Raw genomic sequence first — 19,821 nt, forward strand, 5'->3', positions numbered from 1 at the left:
ATCTCCCTGAGCACGCATCTCTGGACTAAAATGCACAGAATGGAAAAAGCTAAACAGGCAAAGAAAGAGATACATGTATAAACACATCTATGTTTTTCAGAGAAACCTTTCCTGGAAGTGTCAGTCAAATGAAGGTACCACATTAGAGTGATTCTTCCCAAAGGACTGCAGGGAAGTAGCCCAGAGGTCCCTTCTGGGGTCACTCAGCAGAGGTTCTGTCCCCCAGGGGGGCACAGCCAGCTGCTGCTCCCTCAGCCCAACAACTCCTGCCCTAAGGAGGGGGGCTGACACATTTTACCATTGCATACACATATTCTTTTCTCACATAATCAGACATCTGAAGAATGGAAAAAAACCCACCTCATTTGTGAGTGGGCTGAAGGTACCAGTCAAGAAGTAAAAACTTGCTCTTGTCAGATGGAGTGATTGATCAAGCTGCTGTCTCTCAGCAAGGGTATGGAGAATGCTTGTGCAAGCTCACTGCAGTGCAAAGGAAAACAACTTAGATTTAAGATGTTTAAATCCCTAAGTAAACAAATTGACCTCACTTTGTACTGAGATCAAGTAAGAGGTGTTGCAGCTCTGTCCTGCAGCGTGGAGCAGGGGCAGTAACCTGTAGCTGAGGGATGGCTGACAGGTGAGGGACAATGTGCCCTTCATGGATTCCAACTTGACCCAGAAAGAATTTACCAGTCTGCATCAACAGAGCACTGAACAGAACTGCAGGAACACGGCTGGCAGGTCTAAGGACTCCATAAGTTTCTGAATAAAAAATAAAATTATCAATGTACAAAATACTCTGAAAAAAAGCTTTGTTAACCAAATTTTTTTTTTGCTAAGTACATAGCCTCATTTTCAGAAAGAGTAGTGGCAATGAGATACACACACACACAATGGTCAGCAGAACTCCACAAGAAATATTTTGGGAACACATCAGCGTTCCAGGCTCTCAGCTCTGCCCCGTTGTTTTCTCTTTGATGTCAGTAAGTTATTAATCTTATTAGTTCAAGCTTTATCTTTTGATCAAACTTTTGAAATACATAATTTGGAAATTAGTTTCTTAGAGGGACAAGAGCTGTCAAATCAGATTGACCCAAACAAAGCAGTAACAGCTTAGGACAAGTCAGACCAAAGCTGGAATTTCAGAGCATACGTGCGAGTTATTATTTTCTAAGAACCACAGTGTTGACATTACAAGGGAAGAAAGGAGAGGAAAGATCCTATCTCCTGAGCCCTTGATCAAATTACTTCATAATTCACCCACTAACCCTATCCCCTGGTTCCCATAACAGACAGCAATCTGAGACAGAACAAACCTGTGGATTTTGGAGCATTAAGGGAGAGAAAGGAACAAACTACAGCGCTGCAGCTAAATCTCCCGAGGATGTAGAAGCACTCAGAGGTATTTTACGTGGCAGAATAATTTTAGGGAACCTTGCAGATATAAAATATGGGGACAACTTGAAATTAGTCACAGTCCATGTGCATGCTATAAAAACTAGGAGCCCAGAACTGTACAGTGTCTGCAGTTTCCTATGGTTTCTTTCAGCAAACTTTTTTCAAAGTAACTGTCAAATATATTAGATTCCAGTATTTTGAAGATGGTATCTACTAGTTCTTAATTTATACTAGCCTCTTATCTTTGAAGCAATTCAGTTTCTGTCTCAGTGCCTAATTTCCATTTTACACATCCTATAATTGTGTTTGTCCTTTTGTCCTTTAAAGTTGACTTCTAAAGATTCCCATCATTAACACATCTACCAGGAACAAACAACTTGGTCTCTGTGTTCTTTGGTTGAGATCTAATTATTAAAGTTATAATTATTTCTCCTTACAGATTTTAATAAGTTGGAACTGGCTTTAAATTGTTCTTTTACTGAAAGCTGTGGGCTTGGACATTTCTTTCTTTAGGAAGGGATGTGTGCTTTGCAGAGGTTTCAGATCCTTAACCTGTAAATTAACTTGTTGCATGAGTTACTGTTCACTTGGCTCTCTATCAAGTCCTGGCTATTTTCAATCATATTTAGTTTCCCTTTGCAAATTTAGGAACTACTCAGCCCAGAAGTTTTATGCATTGTTTCTAGAATTCCTTACTGAGATTTTAAACATTTTACTTACTTTCTCTTTTCTTCAATATCTACTTTCTTAATGGATAAAGCATGAACTTCATCTTCTTAGGATATGGACATGCTAACACTTTTAAACATGTAAACCCAAGAGCTGGCAAGCCCTCTCCCAGATTAAAAAAACCCATGAAAAATAACTCACAACATTGAGCTATGCTTATTTCATGACACAGACTCTTTTCTATACAGGAAAGTATAAATAGTGTCCACAGCTGTGCAATTTATCCTCAGCCATTAAATGTCTCCACAGTCTTACAATTCCTAAGAGTGTCTGCACTGCCTACAAATGAGCTGCATTAATATAAACAGCATGTGAATGTCCAGAGAGCCTATAAAACAAAAGCCCTAGGAAAAGACCTTAACTAAAAAGTGCCATTCTCAGATTTAAAAAATAAGAGCTTGTAACTATTTCACAGTTGATCAGTTTGCCAAAGAACCCTTTCCAATGTTTTGATCCCACAGTTTTGAATCCCTGGGTTAGATACCTGGAGGGAAAACAAGAGCTTGCTTGAGAAGCCTGGAGCCAGGCTGCACCGTGCCCAGGTGCTGGGGTAGCAGGCATCCTGCTCCCAGTCCCAGAACTGCCTGGTTTCACCAAAACCCAGCTCCCTCGGACACAGAGGATGAAATAACCTGCAAAGACTGACAGATCCAAACAAGGGATCACTAACAGGTATGCAGGGGAAACACAACTAAACCTGATTCATTGGCTCAGGTCCTAAACAAACACGCTCATGGTATAGCTATACACTGTTATAAATCCAGCACTGTTCACTTACAGCACTCTGCCGAGGAATAAGTGAGACTAAAATAAGCTGTACACTGTATCTTATCTCCATTTTAAGAATGAGCAAGTTTCTTAACCTCTTTGTCTCAGTTTCCAAGGCTACAAGTGAGGCATGACAAAGGCAGGAAGAAAACCCAGATATTTTTTGGCTCTCAGCTTTTTCTTTTTTTCTTGCTGCTCAGTCATCTTCTCTTCCTAAACTCTGGGATTCAGTTATTTTAACGTAGATATTATTCTGTGTTCAGCCTGTTTTCTTGGTGATTCTAATCAGTCTTCCTCTATGCAAGTCTGGCCAATTGTTTGCTGACTAAATTTGATCACTTTGTGTTTGATACATAGAAATAATCAAGGAAACAATACCCTGACCAGCACTAGCAGAGGAAGAGACACATTCCTACAAAATAAAGTTAAACCAAGCTATTTTTTAAAGGTATGCAAATGATGTGAGAGAAGACAGGAAACCACATTTAAAGTGTAAATCAAATCCATTCTTTTGTAAAATTTCTGGAAAAGCTTTGAAAATGGCTTTTTCTACTTTTATCTCACAGAATTTCTTTGTTCCTTACAAAAGGAAAAACAAAGCAACAGGAAAATGAAGTGATGTTCCTCCTCTGGCAGAGAAGTAATGGAGTCTCCTCCCCCTTCCAAAGGGGATCACAGTTTGCCAGCTTTGGCAGCCACTGTAGCATTTAAAATAGAAATGAATCCCAAAATGCGATTTGGCAAAGCCCTGCTGCAATATCCAGTAAGTCTGTTTTCCCTCTTTTCCACTTCCTTTTTCCCACTCTAATATGGAGAGATGCCTGCAGGCACCTCGGGGATGAGAGGCACCCGTGGCTGACCCCCAGGGAAGAGCCCCATGAACTTTAACACACATGGAACACAGGGATCAGACAGACCAGCTCCTTGTATGGCCACAGCCCCGAGCCTGGGACACGTCCAACAGCTGCTCTTGCTCTTACACAGCTTCAGCTCCACGGGAGGCAGCCCTGTGCCTCCCAGACCTGAGAGCATCACTTCCTCTGGCACTGGAATAAAGCCAACAACACCAGGTTTTGCAACAGGTTCCAGCAATTTTTCAGCACACACAGACAGGACTATGATTTTCGTAACACTTCTGTTTTCACCTACACTGAGGTGAACGCTGCAAGCCAGAACACACAGTATTTTAGAGATATGCTGTGTTGAAAGAAAGAATAAAGAAAATACAAGTGCAAAAGATGAGAGATGAATCAAAGATGTGAACCCTTCAGAGGGATATCCAAATCCACTGCCAGAGTGAAGAATGCTAGCTGGAGTCAGTATGCAAGAACCTTCACTCAAAACAATTGCTTTGGAAAAAAATGACTTCATATGAGACACCACTTGGCACTGGTGGGACAATAAGCCAGTTGTCACAGATGCTTGAAGCAACAACAGAAAGCATGTTTGATTAACAGAGGCACTGAGCTCGAGGTGAAGGAACCATGACAGCCCAGCTTTAAAGAACTGTCTTCAACAAGAGGAGCAGATTGTGCGGCATCTATAACCACTGCCTCACTGGGCTTTCAAACTACTGACTTCTCTCTGACTAAGGAAGCGTTGTATATAAATTAATCCATCTTATTCATTCACAGAAAAAAGCTATTAAGTATCTGAACCCACAAAATGTTAGCTTTAGCATGCAAGCAGCCAGCCTGCTGACTCATTCATACCATCGTTTCAATTTGAAAGGTGGGCAAAATGTCTCCAATATATTTATGCAATAGCAACATTATCAAAGTAATTCTGTTCAGGATCTTGTGACATACCTCCAGAAAATGTCAGGACCAAAACTCTCTCAGTTCCAATTGTAAAGAAACTTTCCAAGCATCAACATTTTGTCTTCTGTATGTTTTAAGCTTTCGAATTTTTATAATCACATCCCAAAGCCTGAGTCATTTCTGCTTTGCCATCAATGAAACTGTTCAAAGGCAGCAGCAGGAAGACTCAAAGACTGATTTCACAGATCATTGGTCCAGGCAGAGTTTGTAAACTGCTGACCCCAACCATGGAGAATTGCTAGGGCCTTGCAGATGGAAGGGAGACTTCCAGTTTAAAACTGATTTGAAACCTGAGGTTAGCCTGTCAGTTTTTCCTAAAAAAACCCAAAAAACCACCTTTTAAAGGAGTTCATTCTAAATGAGTCATATTAGCCCACACAAGTAAATCAGCACATTGTTCTGATTTCCCCTCCCTAAAATGCATCGTGTCCTCAGCACAATGCTACTGCACAAATAACTCAGGACTTGCCAAAAGCTTCCATCAAGCTTTAATTACAGCAGTCCTACTTTGTACATTGTCAAATCAAACAAGAACTAAATCAGCTTGCTAAAAACCAACCAGTAGTTCAAAATCTCCAATGAAGATTAAGAAGTAAATCTCTGCAATAAAGCATTAGCCAGCCCAGGAAGATCCTCATTTTCTTGCTTCAAGAGAAGACTGTGGTACACACGTGAAAACTGCTGTGCAAAAGAAACGGCAGGAACCACCAATTAATTGCAACAAACTATTTTAATGCAGATCATTGCTGCTAAATGTTTCAGACAAGTTAACTGCATTTCCACTTTGCCTTTTTGGCTGCTCTTTCCGACTGATTTAGCTCCACAAGTGAGAATGTTTGCATTGTCAAAGTTTTTGTCACTGTCAGCCATTTTGCTGAGAACACCATGCCCCATGTCAGATTTCAGTATATTTTCCAGAAGAGTTAAAAAATAGAGGGTGCATGTCATTCTGCCAGTCATTCTCATCTTATTAAGCTTTTGTCATGGCCTGACAATACCAAAAGATTTGAAAGCATTTTACTGTTTTGCAAGCAGACTGCTTTCTCTCTTGTCATAAATGATGGAAAATGTGATCCTGGGGTCAATAAAGGAAATTGTAAAAATGAGGCATCCTTACTTATAAGTATTTATTCAGTCTCTAACTTGGAGTTTAAAGGCAGGATCTTCCATGATCTAAAAATAGCAAAACTCTGTTTTAATCCAAAATTTCAATTTTTGGATGGGAAAAGAGCACCTAGATTAAATAATCTGAAAACTGAGCAACAAGCCAAGCATCATCCCAGTTCCCAAGTTTTACCCATGGCTGAACAATACAGAAATTAATTCCCAACACGACTCCCAAATCACATATCAAGTATTCAGCCACAAGCAAAGCAAATACTCATCAGCAGGCCGGACTGCAAGCTTCTGATATGCAAGGCAGCTCTTGCAGCTCCCAGAGAGAAATATTTAACTGGCAAAATGTGTGCTTGCTCTGAACTGACTGTAACACATGACCTGGCATGTGCTTTGACAGCAAGTTATTCAAGAAAGATGACAATACAACAGAGTTACAAAAACAAAATACAGCAGTGCCAGGAGAAGCCTTTGGAAACACAATTTGTGATGTAAAGCCATAAATCTTTAACATTTGAACTAAAGACTTGAAGCTTTTAGAAGCAGCAGCCTCACTGCTAAGGTTAGAAGACATTCCCATACTCTATTATGGCAACTAAATAAATATTTACCATGGCTCTTTTCAAAAGGCTGGGTTAGCAAAGTAAGACCATCAGAGTGTTGTGGGTCCTCTTTTAAACACTAGAATAATTGACTTCAGGCAAGCCAAGCTTTTAGCTCTCTTATTTGTAAAATCAGTAAATTATGGAGTTCTGGGTTTTGATAGGAGTTGACTTAAAAAGCCATTTCACTCTGCTGCCTTTCTGCTTCCAACACACAGGCAGCTGGGATGCTCATTAGAAGTGTCCTCAACAGCACTTTAAAGGGAAAAAAACTTCAGCAAACCAAAGTCCCCGCAAATTTCTGGAAAGATGAGCACTTCAGTCACACTCTCCAGACAGTGAAATGTTTTTAAATCACCCCTACCTTCTACTGTACTACTCTGAAGATAAAATGGGTTCTTCCCAAAACATGAATATAGCAGAAGATTCAACACCACTTCCTAAGCCAGCATTAATAGTCACTTCAAACAAATATATATGCAAGATATACATATCCACATCCAAATAAATCTGAGCAAAGACACACACCATTCTCAGATGTCTTCTCTGTGAATGAAAGTTTGTACAACATTTTTTTCACCAACAACACTAAAAAGTTGATTTTGAGATATAAAGATTTTTAAGCTGTACATTTCAGAGCAACATAGTGTAGGATGATCACATTTGTCCAAATCTTCATGGCCAAAGATATTTACAGAGAGGCCTCTCGAACTACTGACAGAAAATTTATAGCTTAGCTTCCACAAATACTAAAATGGATCAGTCAATAACTGTTTTCTATGAAACTAGAAACTTATTTATACAAACAAGATATGAAATCACAGAAGGTGGTGCACGGAAATGCCAGAACTGACTGGTCTGCAGAGCCAAACAGCATAATAAGCCACAGCAGCTCAAATTGTTTCTTCAATTCAGGCACTTCTTTTTTCTCCACCCAAAAGACATGCTCTCTTTTCTAAGTGACTGCCTTTTTGTCAGATTCCAAAGCAGACACTTCAGCCTTGAGTTTCTTTGTCCGCCTTAATTATGAGGTGAAAGAAGAAATAAAGCAAAGAAAATTAATAATTTGAATACAAGTTCCAAAACCTAACAGCTTCCACAGTTTGTGCCAATATTACTTCAGAAAGTCATAATTTTATACAAAGCAAATTCTAACATGTTTGAATTCTCTAAGTGTTAAATAAAATATTTTCTACTCACAACTCTGCAGAGTTAAAGGTGCCAAACAAACTGTGGGGCACTAAAGGTGTTACAGAGCTAGAATAAAGGGAAATGGATCAATTTTTACATAGCTACAAGCAGTAAATACTTTATGGATGCAAAATAAAAACTTGTGGTCATGCTCTGAACTTAAAAAAACTTAAATGTTATGTAATAAAAAGCACAAAGCTCAAGAGAGTTGCTCATTTGAAAAATATGAAAAATACCCTTTCAAAACAATGTATTTATTCCAGCACATCTTAGAGAGGCAGAAGAGACCAAGTTCCCTCTATGTGCACATTGTGTACAGCTCTTCCAAAGGGAAATGTTTACCCCAGGTCCCAGCACACACTGTGAAACAGTGCAGACACAGGAGGGTCACCAACTAGCAAAGCAGCATCCAGAAAAAGCTGTCTTCATCACAAGACACCTTCACTTTCCTCTCTCAGCAAAAAGAAAGAAGGCAGACTTGTATTTCAATATTTTTCCTTATCTAAAGGCCAGAGTGCTGATTTTTCAGGTGCAGCACAGTTAATTTTGAGACTGCCACCCCTCTTGTTTTCTGTTCTGTACCTGAGTGCTGCTGCCATGTGCACCCAGAGCACAGCAGTGAGGAGCTCCTGTGGTTTGCAGGGCTCCTTATCAGCCTGAGGAAGGCAGCACAGGAAGATATGACTGTCCTATTTTTTAAATTCTCAGAATACAACTTGACTCTAGTTCATCTCTCAAATTAACAAGAAGAGTGCCTTTTGGGTGCTGTGACAGCCCTTCTTTCTAAGCTCCATCACAAACTCACTGCCAAGAACACAACAAGAATGTTCAAGAAAAACTTACATGTGCAGGCTGATGACTGCAAGTGCACTCCTGAGACTACAAATCCCCTCCAACGTGTCCCAGGAAGGATCCAGGAACTGCCCAGCCTTTGAGCTGTCCTCTGGCTGTCATTTTTCAGAACTCTGTGGCAGATTTTTTACCATGTGTCATGAAATGAACATTTGTATGTCTGATACACATTTACCTTGCTTGCAGAACAATTACTCCAAGAAGCCATGAAAAAATAGTGATGGAAAAGAAACCTTGACCCATGTGGCAAAGTCAACTTTAGGAGCTGAAATCTATGGATTTTAAAATACCCTAAGTCACAGACATTTGTAAACTGGCAGCTGAAAGCCAAAAAAAAATACAAAAAAACCCCCAATTCTTGCCTCACATTCACAATAGGGAAGAAACAAAGTTTTTAAATTATAACAGTTACAATTTCATTAGAAACAGCAGCTAGAATTGACAATCATCTCACTCATCATCAGCAAGAGAAACCCAAGAAGCCACATCCATCTGCTGCAGAGATGGAGGATGGGACTGTGCTCCTCTACAATGGCCACACTAATGACAAGCCATGGTTTTGGGAAAAGCAGAACTTACCTTGGTTTAGAAACTGATACTGATTTTCAATTATTTCACTCATTCAGTAATTTTTTATCCACAGTTCAGATATTTGCATGCAGCACAATCCCTGCAGCTATAAACTGAGTACTGGCTGCTTATTTTTCCAATATATTTTCAAACTTCTATTGTGATTATTTGATTGAAAATGTACACCAACTCTTTCCGTCAGCAGAACACAAAAAAAATTCAATGTGTTATCTGTGCAATACTGAATACTATTGACTGAACTTATAACACCCTCAGTAAGCTGTGCTTGCTGCTGAAAACAACATTCATTATATGGATTTGTATTTCCTCCTGTGTTCTACAGATCTCATTCTGTTTGGGTGTTTAAATACTTTTTAATGAAAGCACCCCAACTTAGCTCTCTGTGTAGACAGACCAATATTGAACTGCAGAAACAGAACTCCAGGGGGAAACCCAATTATGTAACATTTGATCTATTAAATCTAATTCCCACTTATTTAAAAGCTTTTGCTTTGGTATATCACCTGTTTACTTTTATTCCTCCTAAGAATTATTAGTGTATGCATGAACCTTCCAGCTGCCCCAGCAGTTGTGCAGGAATACTTTAGAAGATGCCATTATTCCACAGCATTTCCATCATCCCCTCTGGGGGGACTGAGCAGAACTCCCTGATAACCTGTGCTGGTTTATCTTTTCCACCGTGTTTCTGTACAACTCTGTTTCTCACTCAGCAAATTTGGCTTCAAAAGGTCTGTCTGTTGCTATCTCCATTGTTCAGGAATGGCACTGTTGATTTACACTGATAAACAAAGATAATGTACTACCATAAGCAATGAAGTCAATTTGCAAAGGACTCGGTGGGAAAAAAGCCTCCAATGTTATCACTATCAAGTACTACAGAGAAAAACTACAGCCTTGTGGAAAAAAAAAAAAAAGATGAGGGGTGAGGACTGGGCACCTTTTTTTATGCACCACTTCTTGCTGTTTACAACATTATCCAATCCAGTATGATTTGCAGTTGTGTGTGTAAAGAATGTATTTACTGAATGCCCTTGTGATGCTGATGGCAATACCGTCAGAAGGGAACCTGATTCAGCTTCTCTCTTTGAAAGCAACAATCAAACACTTCCCACACTCCAACAAGGAGAACAACAGAGAATTATGCAGAACACAGGAGAACTCACCATGACTAAAGCTCCAGTGAGGCTGAGGAATCTCCATCTAGACCACTGCAATCTCTCCTTTATGCTGCTGCAGGAGGTTTTTCATGGCAACTGTTACTAACAGTGCCTCTCTACCAGCTGCTAAAAACAGGTACTTTGTGTACCAGAGTGCAACACTCCTCCTGATGCACCAGTTACTGAACACCTCACTTAAAGAACCACCTTTGGAAAAGATCTGCTGCTGCTCTGAGAAGATAAGTGGGTTAACTTATAAAGAGCCATGACCCAGCACCCTGCCTGCCAACAGGTTCATGGAGCAAGACGCCAGTTAGGATATGGCATGGAAGTGCCAGCATCACAGGGAAATGAAATACTGAGCTCTGAGCTCTGCTTCTGCTGACATTTTCTCACACAGGGATGCTGCCTTTGCTGCACATGAACTACTTCCCAGGCAAAATTCAGAGGAGCAGGAGCCTCAGTGAGCTTTGCCCTAACATGCCTTCGTTTTCTGTGCTTCCCAAGCAAAATTCTCTAGCCAAAAACACTGGCCTTAAACCTGAACCCGTCTCACTTCAAGGCCTGCAATAATAACACTTTCCAATTTTTGTTGTTACAACTGAAAGGTATGTTATTGACAGCTTCATTAGCAGCAGAGCAGGTTTGAGATGTATTGCTAATTATCTGATATTCCAAATTTAAAAATTAAAAAATCACAACATGAAAATACAATTTTACATCTATAAAGCTCTAAAACAGTCAGCATTTTTGTGTTGGATGTGTGTTTAACACCAAGTTCAGTGAATTCTTCCACTGACTACAACATACCACAAGCTGTTGCACAATCACAGCATGTGTAAATGACCACACTGGCAGCTCTCATGTGCCCCCCACTCTCTACATCTTTACTAGGAGCTGTCTCCTTGCTTCTAAAAACTGAGAATGTCTACAGTTTATGGAACAAAAGTCATTAAATAAACTATCTCCTCCACAGATCATTCCAAATGGCAGGAGTCACACTCCTTAACCATATAGTTACAGCCTTAGAAGTCTCAGACTGGGGAATATTGTGCAACCTGTTTTTAAGGAAAACTACCCAATCTAGATGAGGAAGGCCCAGAAGGACAATTAGCAAGGTTTAAAGCAAATGGAAAAGCAATTACACAACATGACTTACTCCCCCGTGGAAAACTCCTGGACCAATATTTATTCTCTCTGAGCTTGTATATATTTGCATTAAACTTCAAACTTTATTAAGCAACATTGATGTAATTCTGAGCCTTCACAGAGAGAATCAGTGATTTTAACAAGATGCCAAACAGGCTAAAAGGGCATTTTGCAGAAGGCTACTCAGGGCTAAAATAAGGTAGAGAGAAAGGCAGAACTGAGGGGAAGAAAAAGGCACAAAAAGACTTAACTGTTACCCAAGGACAGCTTCAGCTCCAGAGGCACTGCAATTTGAAGTGTCTCTATTACCTTCACACACATGCTTCTGAATGTCCTGGCCAATCTGGGGGGTAGATTATGTATTTTTAAAACTGTTCTTCCTTCTTGCTGCACCCCAGAAGCCCCCAGAAAGGACACCAATAAGTATAAAAGCAGAACAATGACACTCACTAAGAGGAAATTTGGCAGCTGAGACAACAATAAGAGCATCTGTGATATGTACAGAGACTTATGCTAAGAGGGAATATACATGAAGCCAGTGTGGAAGGATGTCTATATTTGTTCATGTTTATACTCTAAGATTTAAATGCCTTTTAAATGTGTTTGAAGGCTTTTCTGACAGCAAGACCCTGGGAGCTGGAAGACTGGATATAAATATATACATGCAGAACTTACATCTCCTGCATTACAGACTGTCTTCCTCCTCTGGGGAGCTTTGTAGAGAGGCCTGTGTAAATACAGGCATGCATCCAAGAGGGAACATTTTAGGATTGAGATCAGTTTTACAAAAACATGGAAGGTCAAACTGTGAACACTAAACAGCTTCCTACAGAACCTGTAGCCAACAATACAATAACCCAAATCTGCTTGAACACCAGTAACGTTGCTTTGGCAAATTCTGTGCTAGTAGCAGTATTTTCTGAAATAGCACTAACTTTATCAAGTCAGTGATCTTACTTTTTAGCACCACACTGAACTGGCATCTCAGACAAGATGTTACTAAAACAAGTATTGCTAGAAGCCTACAATGTTTAGCCTGGCATGATTTTTATCCATTTGTTTACTGTGATTTCAAAAACTTTGCTAAAAATGTCTCCTGCAGACAACAGTGACTGCATTAAGACAGTTGAGCATTTTTCAGGATTTATATTTAAGCACATATAAGGCTTTTTAACTGAAATATTACTCTTAAGGAAAATATGGGATAAAGTCTACAAATGGAAAGATTTTAAATTGCCTTCCCCAGACAACAGAAATTTTTTTTTACACTTCATGTAGATAGAATACTTCCCCCCCCCCCCTCCATTTCCCCAGAACCAAAGACTTTAAAAAGGAAATCCATTACAGATTGATTACAAAACACTTCTCTAAGAGGTATTGGTCAAAACTGAGTTTGTCTTTGTCCTGCACAGCAATATGTGATTACAAGGAGGAGATAAATGATGACTGAGGATCCCAGGGGTTCTGAAATCCTGTTGTTCTTGTTGTCATCTGAACACACAAACTCAAAAACATTTGTGGTAAATCCATTTTGTAACTTGGTGAGTTAACATGTTAACTTTTATAATAGCTGAATGCATCCCAAAAGAAATTCAGTTCAAAGAAGGTGACCTCAGAGTTACACCCACTGTGTAGTTTTCCTCTATTCACATTTTGCACTATCAGGCAATCTCAAATCAACTCAGTCCACTTAAAGAGATATGGGAAAAGAAATTGCTCGAGTCACTCAGCTACTTATCTATCTCAGGCAAAAGGAAAACTGAAAATTTCTTACACAGTTGATAATTTCTGCTTTTGATTTGGAAAACACAGAGCCCACAGCGCTAAACCACAATTTATGGAAATTGCAGCTCAAATATTGGACAATAGTTAGAATTATTACCAAGTAAAAACAAGCCATTTATCCTTGTCACTGATGTTGTAGAGGTTCTAAAGCTGTCACATTCTCCTCAGTGTACACTGTTGACTTGCTCCACTTCACCCTGCTTTAAAACACTGAAAGTCAACTAGCAACTCTTACTCCAGCTTGCAGCCTGTATTTTTCCACTCTAGATTTAAAATTGTATGGTAATGGAAATTCAGCATTATTGTGCTGATCCATAGGAAACAATGGAAGTATTTCAGCCTTAGGCCAACATAAATCCCAGCACAGCTCCTGGTCCTCACACAGCGTCTGTGTGGGAGCACAGGAAGGTGGGAAGACTGGTAATGCCAAGTAAGGCTCTGCAGACAAGGTCCCTGCAGCAGCCTGTCCCAAGTAATGCACTCACAGAACATGCTCCATCCATCCATCCATCCCTGCAGGTATCAGCATGGAGAAGCCAAAGCCTTTTCCCGTGGGTCTGGGGCTACACATCTTCTTCTCCAAAATCCACGGGACTTTACATACACAGACAGTGGAATTTCCCTCACTGGTGATTTTTGGCTGCCACTAACAGCCAGTAAATTCTATATATGGCTGCAAATAACTTGACATTCTCTCTCTCAACTTTGCTTCAATTACTAAACCAAAACATGTTCTACAGGTTATTATTTTTGTACTCAAAGTAGGCTAAAAACATCTGGAGGTGTTAATAGCAGAAAGATAAGAAAGTTACATTTTTCATTTCCCTGTCAGTTGTTTTCTTCACAATCTCCTTTCACACCACAGGTACTCCACAACCCTCTCAGCGCTTTTCACCAGCGCAGCACCATCTCCTCGTCAGAGCCGAGGCATTTGCATTTCAATGCCCTGCCCGTACCCGAATGTCAGCTCTGACACACCGACTGCACGGGAGGGAGCAGCTCGGCAGGATTCCTCGGCAGGATTCCCGGCAGCTGCAGCAGCACAGCAAGTGGGACAGCGCGGGGCTGGCAGGAGACAGCCCGGCTCACCTCGGAGCCCCACCTGGCAATCCTTGGGGGCTCCGGGCCGGGCCAGAGGGGCTCCAACAGCCTCACAATCCAAAGAAAACAAAAAAGAGAAAGGATTACTAACACTGCCTGAAACCCAACCTCATCAGAGAGCGATCAGAACAAGGGAAGCAGTGACAAGGAGGAAAACTGCAGATCCCTTCAGAGAAAAGGGCAAAGAAAACGTGGGCCATTAGCAGGAATGGGATAGCGTGATCCTAAACCGGGAGGGAAAAGGGAGCTTAAGAGCAAAGACTAAACAGGAAAAAGGAAAAGGAGACACACAGGAGCGTGAATTCAGAAAAAAGGTAGAGAAAACATGTTACAAGTTAACTTAGAGTAACTTTTTCACATAGATATTCTTCCTAACAAGATACAAAAGGTTAACAGTAACTGTCAATATCTACGACCCTTATCAATAGATTACAATAGTTATCATAGTATTTTACTATCTTATTTAGGAAAAATAAATTAGTCAACATTTAGGAGTCATTTAGCCAAATAGCATCCTCCCCTTCATTCTTCTTTAAATGACTGATTCCAACCAATTCCTTTACTTGGAAAGTAAACAGGAAATAATACATATATCAGTAAACATGCCTGGAAATGGGTTTTCTGAAGAGCTGAAAAGTCAGAAACACAAATTACCCAAGAAGCTAAAATGATATTTTGTCTCTTTGCTCTCTTTCACTGAAAGAGCCATAAGACTTGCAGATACACAGGAAATGCTGTTCCTTCAAATGAACTGTATGCTCTAAAGTAGAAGGAAATGCAAACATTGCACCCATTATGAACTGCAGCTGAGTGAAAGTGCCTACCTGCAGCCAGGCCAGGCAGCAAAGTCTGCTGGCTCCTTGTTCTGCAGCTGGGACCTCCTGCCCAGGCTCAGGAATCACACCCCACCTGCCACTGCTCAGGGGAGGAAGGTGTAGTTGAGCCAAAGAGATCTGTCCAAAAAGGTAATTTAGGAAAGCTGTGACTGAAGTTATCTACATGGGATATCCTAGCAATACGGGAAAGCCATCAGGAAATGAGTACATAAGATTAATCATGGAAAGTTACTCATGGAAAAACTGGTAATTCCTTCTTGCATAGTTCTGTATTTTAGAGAATAAAGCAAAGTTTTCCTGAAAACACACTGAGCAGTAACTCTGCCAGAAAGATGCTTCATCTGGATAAAACAACTTAGCTATTTTACAGACACAACCTTTTATGCCAGTATGAAGCTAGATTAAGACCTCTAACAAGTCCAAACAACCATATAAAATCTCCACAAGTATTTACCACTCTTGCTACACCCCCTTGATTCAGACTGTCTAGAGGAGGTTTTAAGTCAAACAAAAGTCACACAGAAGGAAGTACATCCAGTTTGTCACAAAGGCAGTTGTTCAGCTGGCAATTTAAAGAAAGTTAAAGTAAACTTTCTAACTATAGAACCTAATTATTGGAATTCCATAAAGTTTTGGTTCCTAAAACAACTGTGTGTTCTTTCCTTCATGTCCATATATCCCCATGTGTTATTTTTTCTGCAAGTATCTGGGAATAAAATGTTTTAGCAGACATCAGACAGCCTTTAAGCCACAGTAAGGGGAAAAACTTTGGAGGCACTTACGAAGTGGTTAAAGAAGAATGAGCTCTACAAAAGTAAATGGCAAAGACCTAAAGTAAACAGAAGTTACATTCTCTGAGAAGGAGAGAATCTGAGGTCAGAGATCCACCAGACGACATTCCGCCTTGCCCCTGTGCTCACCTCGGAGCAGCCTGGCCATTCTGCATCAGGTATCAGCTGCTCCACAAGTAGCAGACAACTGCAAAGTATTCACATCGTTTCACTTGCTGTCCCAGCGCGAATCCCAGCTTTCCCAGCCCAGCCTCAACTTCACCCTCAATAAAAACTGGCAAACAGACCGACCCACCTACAAATCCAAAATAACCTTCGAGAGAAAGGACCGAGAGGATGGAATGCAGCTACACACGTACACGCCAACACGTCAAGCCTTTCAAGTCAGTAATTCGTAATAATAACAGAGCAGGGACGGAGCCCCGGCAGGAACAGCATCCACCCGGCACCCACAGCAGCTTTATCCCGGGAAATTCCTCGAAGGTGTCAGCGCGGCGGCAGGCGCTCCCCGGCAGGGCGCGGGATCGCGCCGCACGCTCCCAGCCGCGCTGCGGGCTCGGCCAGCGCCCGGGGCTGCCGGCGAGCACCCGGGGGCCCCGCGCCGCGCCCGGGGGCGAGGGCGCCGCACGGCCCCGTGGGGGCCCCGCCGCGGCTGCCGGCGCCAGACGGGCTCTGCGGGCGCCGCTGCGACCGGGACCGCGGCGGGGCGAGGGGAGCCGGGGGACCCGAGGGGAGGGAGTGACGGGCAGGCGGCGGCTGCGCCCCGCCGGAGCCCGGCTCGCTGCCCCCGCCGCGGCCCCGCTGAGGAAAGCTGACCGCCGCCGCCCCCCGGCCTCCCCTCACGGCGTGAGGGGCCGTCACCCCACTCCCGTCCCTCACCTGGCAGGGGCTCCCCGGCCCCGCGGCGCCTCCCGCGGGGAGGAGGCGGCGGCTGCGCCCCGGCGGCTCCGTGCGGGCTCGGGCTGGGGCTCCGTTCCCGCCGGGCCCCGGCGAGGACGCGGCTCCCGGGACGGGGCTGCGACCGCCGCGCCCGCGCGCAACAACCAACTCCGGGCGCCGCCCCCCGCGCGCGCACCGCGGCGGGAAGCCCCGCCCCTCGCTCGCTCATTGGCTGCCGGCGGCGAGCGGGCGTGGCGCCACTGCGGGGCGGGCCGCCACTCGGGCGGCCGGGAGAACCGCCGCGAGAAGACTACAACTCCCGGCGTGCACCGCGCGCGGGCCTTTAAATGCGTTCCGTCAGTTCGCGCGCGCGCGCGTGTGTAGAAAGCATGTGCTTCCGCCTGCTGTGGTGAAGTAGTCCCGCTGCGTGGTTTGAGTTCCAGCCCCGCGCTGGGCCGCTGAGGGGAGCGGAACGGCGGGCACCGAGCCGGGAGTGCTTCTGACTTGGCTGGGCCTTCTCCAGAGGGGCTCCTCTGGGGGAGGCGAGAGGGCCGCGCTGAGGCGGGAGCGGAGAGATCCCAGCAGGCGGGGCTGTAAGGTGGCCGTGCGCGTGCGGGAGGCGCGGCGGCTGCGCGGGCTGAGGGGACCCGGCTGAGGGGACGCGGCCACCCCCGGTGACCCCGGCCCTGCGCCAGAGCCGCCGGCAGGTCAGTAGGGACGGGCCCGCCGCCCCTCCTCGGCCGCGGCGGGCGGCTGCGGGTGCCGTGGCCCGCCGTGAGGGGGGCTGGGGGAGCCGCCGGAGCTCACGGGGGGTGAGGGGGAAGAACCGGATGAGGGTCTAAGTGCTTGGCTTTCGGTGTTCTCCATTATATCTTTCCACGGTTCCCCCAGAGCGGTATTTCATGGCTCCTTAGTTCTGTTTATTAGTTCTTTCTGTAGGTCCACTTAACGTTCCCTTGTCAAGCAGGTGATTTATTATGGCGTGGTTTTCTGATAGTTCTGTCCAGGTTTCCACATTCAGTTCCCCCTTCGTGGGGAACCAAGTCTCTTATTTCGAGGCGGTAAAAAGAAGCTCCGACCCTGGGGTTGAAGACCCCGGGGCCTCGTGCCTTGCGAGGCGCCATTCATTCCAGTCCCCTGGAAAAGCAGCGCTAGGGCGAAAAGGAGGAAGGGCAGGGGAAATTGAAATAAAAGAGTTCCTGCTCTTATAGTAGCGGCCTCCAGCTTTTTTGGCTGTCAATAAAGAACACTTTTTATCATGCATCTCTCATGTATGTAAATTTATTGGTTTATCAGTTACCTACAAGGAGTAGTATACCAATATATATATTAGAAAACATACTCAGACATAGAAATTGAGAAAGGATAAGACAAAAGTGAAATAGACAGTATTTTAAGACATTATTTCATAAAGCTGCAAAAAATGTAGCTTTTTAATTGGCCTTGCATGTGACCCCCTTGATCACTTTTAGAGCACATGTATGTTGTTCTGAAGTGACCATTCTTGACTTCTGAAGAGTGTAAACATAAACTGCTGATGAAAACAATGAATTTATTTTTCATAGGTTTTCTTTTTTAATCCTGGCCACATGTGTAGAGGCACAACCTATTTGAAGATAGTGAAATGATAGTGAAATGCTGTTTCACCTTCTCTTTGCTTTTCCCACCCCTGTATCCTATGCCTGTTAGAAGGAATGAGATATTCAGTATTTCTAGAAATATATCACTTCATGGCAGATACTGTAACTTCAGAGTTCAGGAAATTGAGGGAAACTGGTAATTTTTTCCCCCCTGTCCTTAGAAATCTGGCATGTCTTGAAATAGAAGTTGAGAAGTTTGGCTTAGAAATGGTGTCTAAAGTATTTGGGTTAGTCTTTGAAATCCTAGGTTAACTCTTATATAGGATCCCAGCAAAATGTCAGAAAAATGAGAGATTGTGTGATCTGACCGCATTGTCTTGGTTATAAATGGATTTTTGTTCCTTTGGTTGCCCTGGTGGGGCACACAGAGGGTATGTGGTTGATAACCTTTCATGACTCAGAAAAGGGAGGAGAGAATCGTGTTCCTTTAGTACCTGAGGCTTGGGTCCAGCTCCTGTGTGTAGGTGACTGTAACAATTTCTGGTGCTCTGCAATAAAGCAGCCAAGGAAAGATTCTCGCTGTTTACACCTTGTGCTCTTGCAGGGGATTTCCCTGGCCCAGCTCAGGCTTGCAGGGTATGGCTGGCCAGCAGTGCCCCGGAGCTGAGGAGCTGATCTCCCTGTGCTGCTGGATTGCTGGATGCCAGCCCTGACTGTGAGCTGTGCTTTTGCTTGTGTGGCATCACAATGTTATTGTCAGGGCACAGGAATGGAGAAGATTGTGCAGGGATGTGTTGGGGCTGGCTCTGTAACCTGTGTTAGTGTCTGTTCCCAGTGGAGTTAAATGAAGGCTCACTCAGATGTGTCTCCTCACCTGCCACAGCTGCTCAGCCTTCCATGCTAATTGCTTCTCCTTGACTAAATAGGAAGTGTTTTAGGACCAGTTATTCAATGGGATTTTTCTCAAGCTTGCTGGCTCATACAAGTCTCTGAATTCTTGCTGTACTTCTTGCCCTCTCCAGGCTGTGGGTGAAAAATGTAACTATTCCTGTTCAGCATTGCTGCAGTGCACACCGAGCTCTGCTTGGTTTTTTTGAGTGTTGTGGCATGTACTGTGAGGAATTGTTAGAGAATAAAATAATGGAGACACTCTGGATAGTGATCTATGGGAGAGATGGGTGACTCAAGGGAGCAGGCCTTTACAATTTTGAGGACAGTAGGTGAATACAGAAAAGTTGTCTTTTTTTTTTTTTCCCCCAGTTGTTCATGTACCTTTAATAAAATGCTGTTTCAGTCTATAATGTGAGTGGCTTGGGAGTCCCAAAATGAAGTTGCTTTCTGCATTCCTTCTAGCTTTTTTGGTTTTTTACTGCCATGATTTCCCTTAGAAAGAGAGGGGAAAATGTTTCTTATATTCATGGAAGCTGTTAAGCTTCTGCTATTTTTAAGATGAGAAGAGTGATCAATAAACACACT

General features: G+C 43.1%; 2 protein-coding genes across 5 annotated transcripts in view; one reads left to right on the plus strand and one right to left on the minus strand.

The window, feature by feature from the left end:
- Positions 1–16,905, minus strand: part of PEAK1 (pseudopodium enriched atypical kinase 1) — a 110,528-nt gene extending 93,623 nt beyond the window's left edge. For all 3 annotated transcript variants that reach the window (XM_084213971.1, XM_084213970.1, XM_084213972.1), the window contains exon 1: positions 16,766–16,905. The gene's annotated coding sequence lies outside the window, so the exon portion shown is untranslated. The remainder of the gene's footprint in view (positions 1–16,765) is intronic.
- Positions 16,906–17,314: 409 nt separating this feature from the next.
- The window catches only part of HMG20A (high mobility group 20A), a 39,316-nt gene continuing 36,809 nt past the window's right edge, over positions 17,315–19,821 (plus strand). Inside the window, exon 1 of one of the 2 annotated variants that reach the window (XM_084213601.1) lies at positions 17,315–17,358. The gene's annotated coding sequence lies outside the window, so the exon portion shown is untranslated. Of the gene's footprint in view, positions 17,473–19,821 lie in introns of both variants that reach the window. The other variant, XM_084213600.1, reaches the window with a different exon arrangement.

The sequence above is a fragment of the Fringilla coelebs genome (assembly GCF_963513975.1).
Source record: "Fringilla coelebs genome assembly, chromosome: 12".
In the NCBI taxonomy this organism is placed as follows: Eukaryota; Metazoa; Chordata; class Aves; order Passeriformes; family Fringillidae; genus Fringilla; species Fringilla coelebs.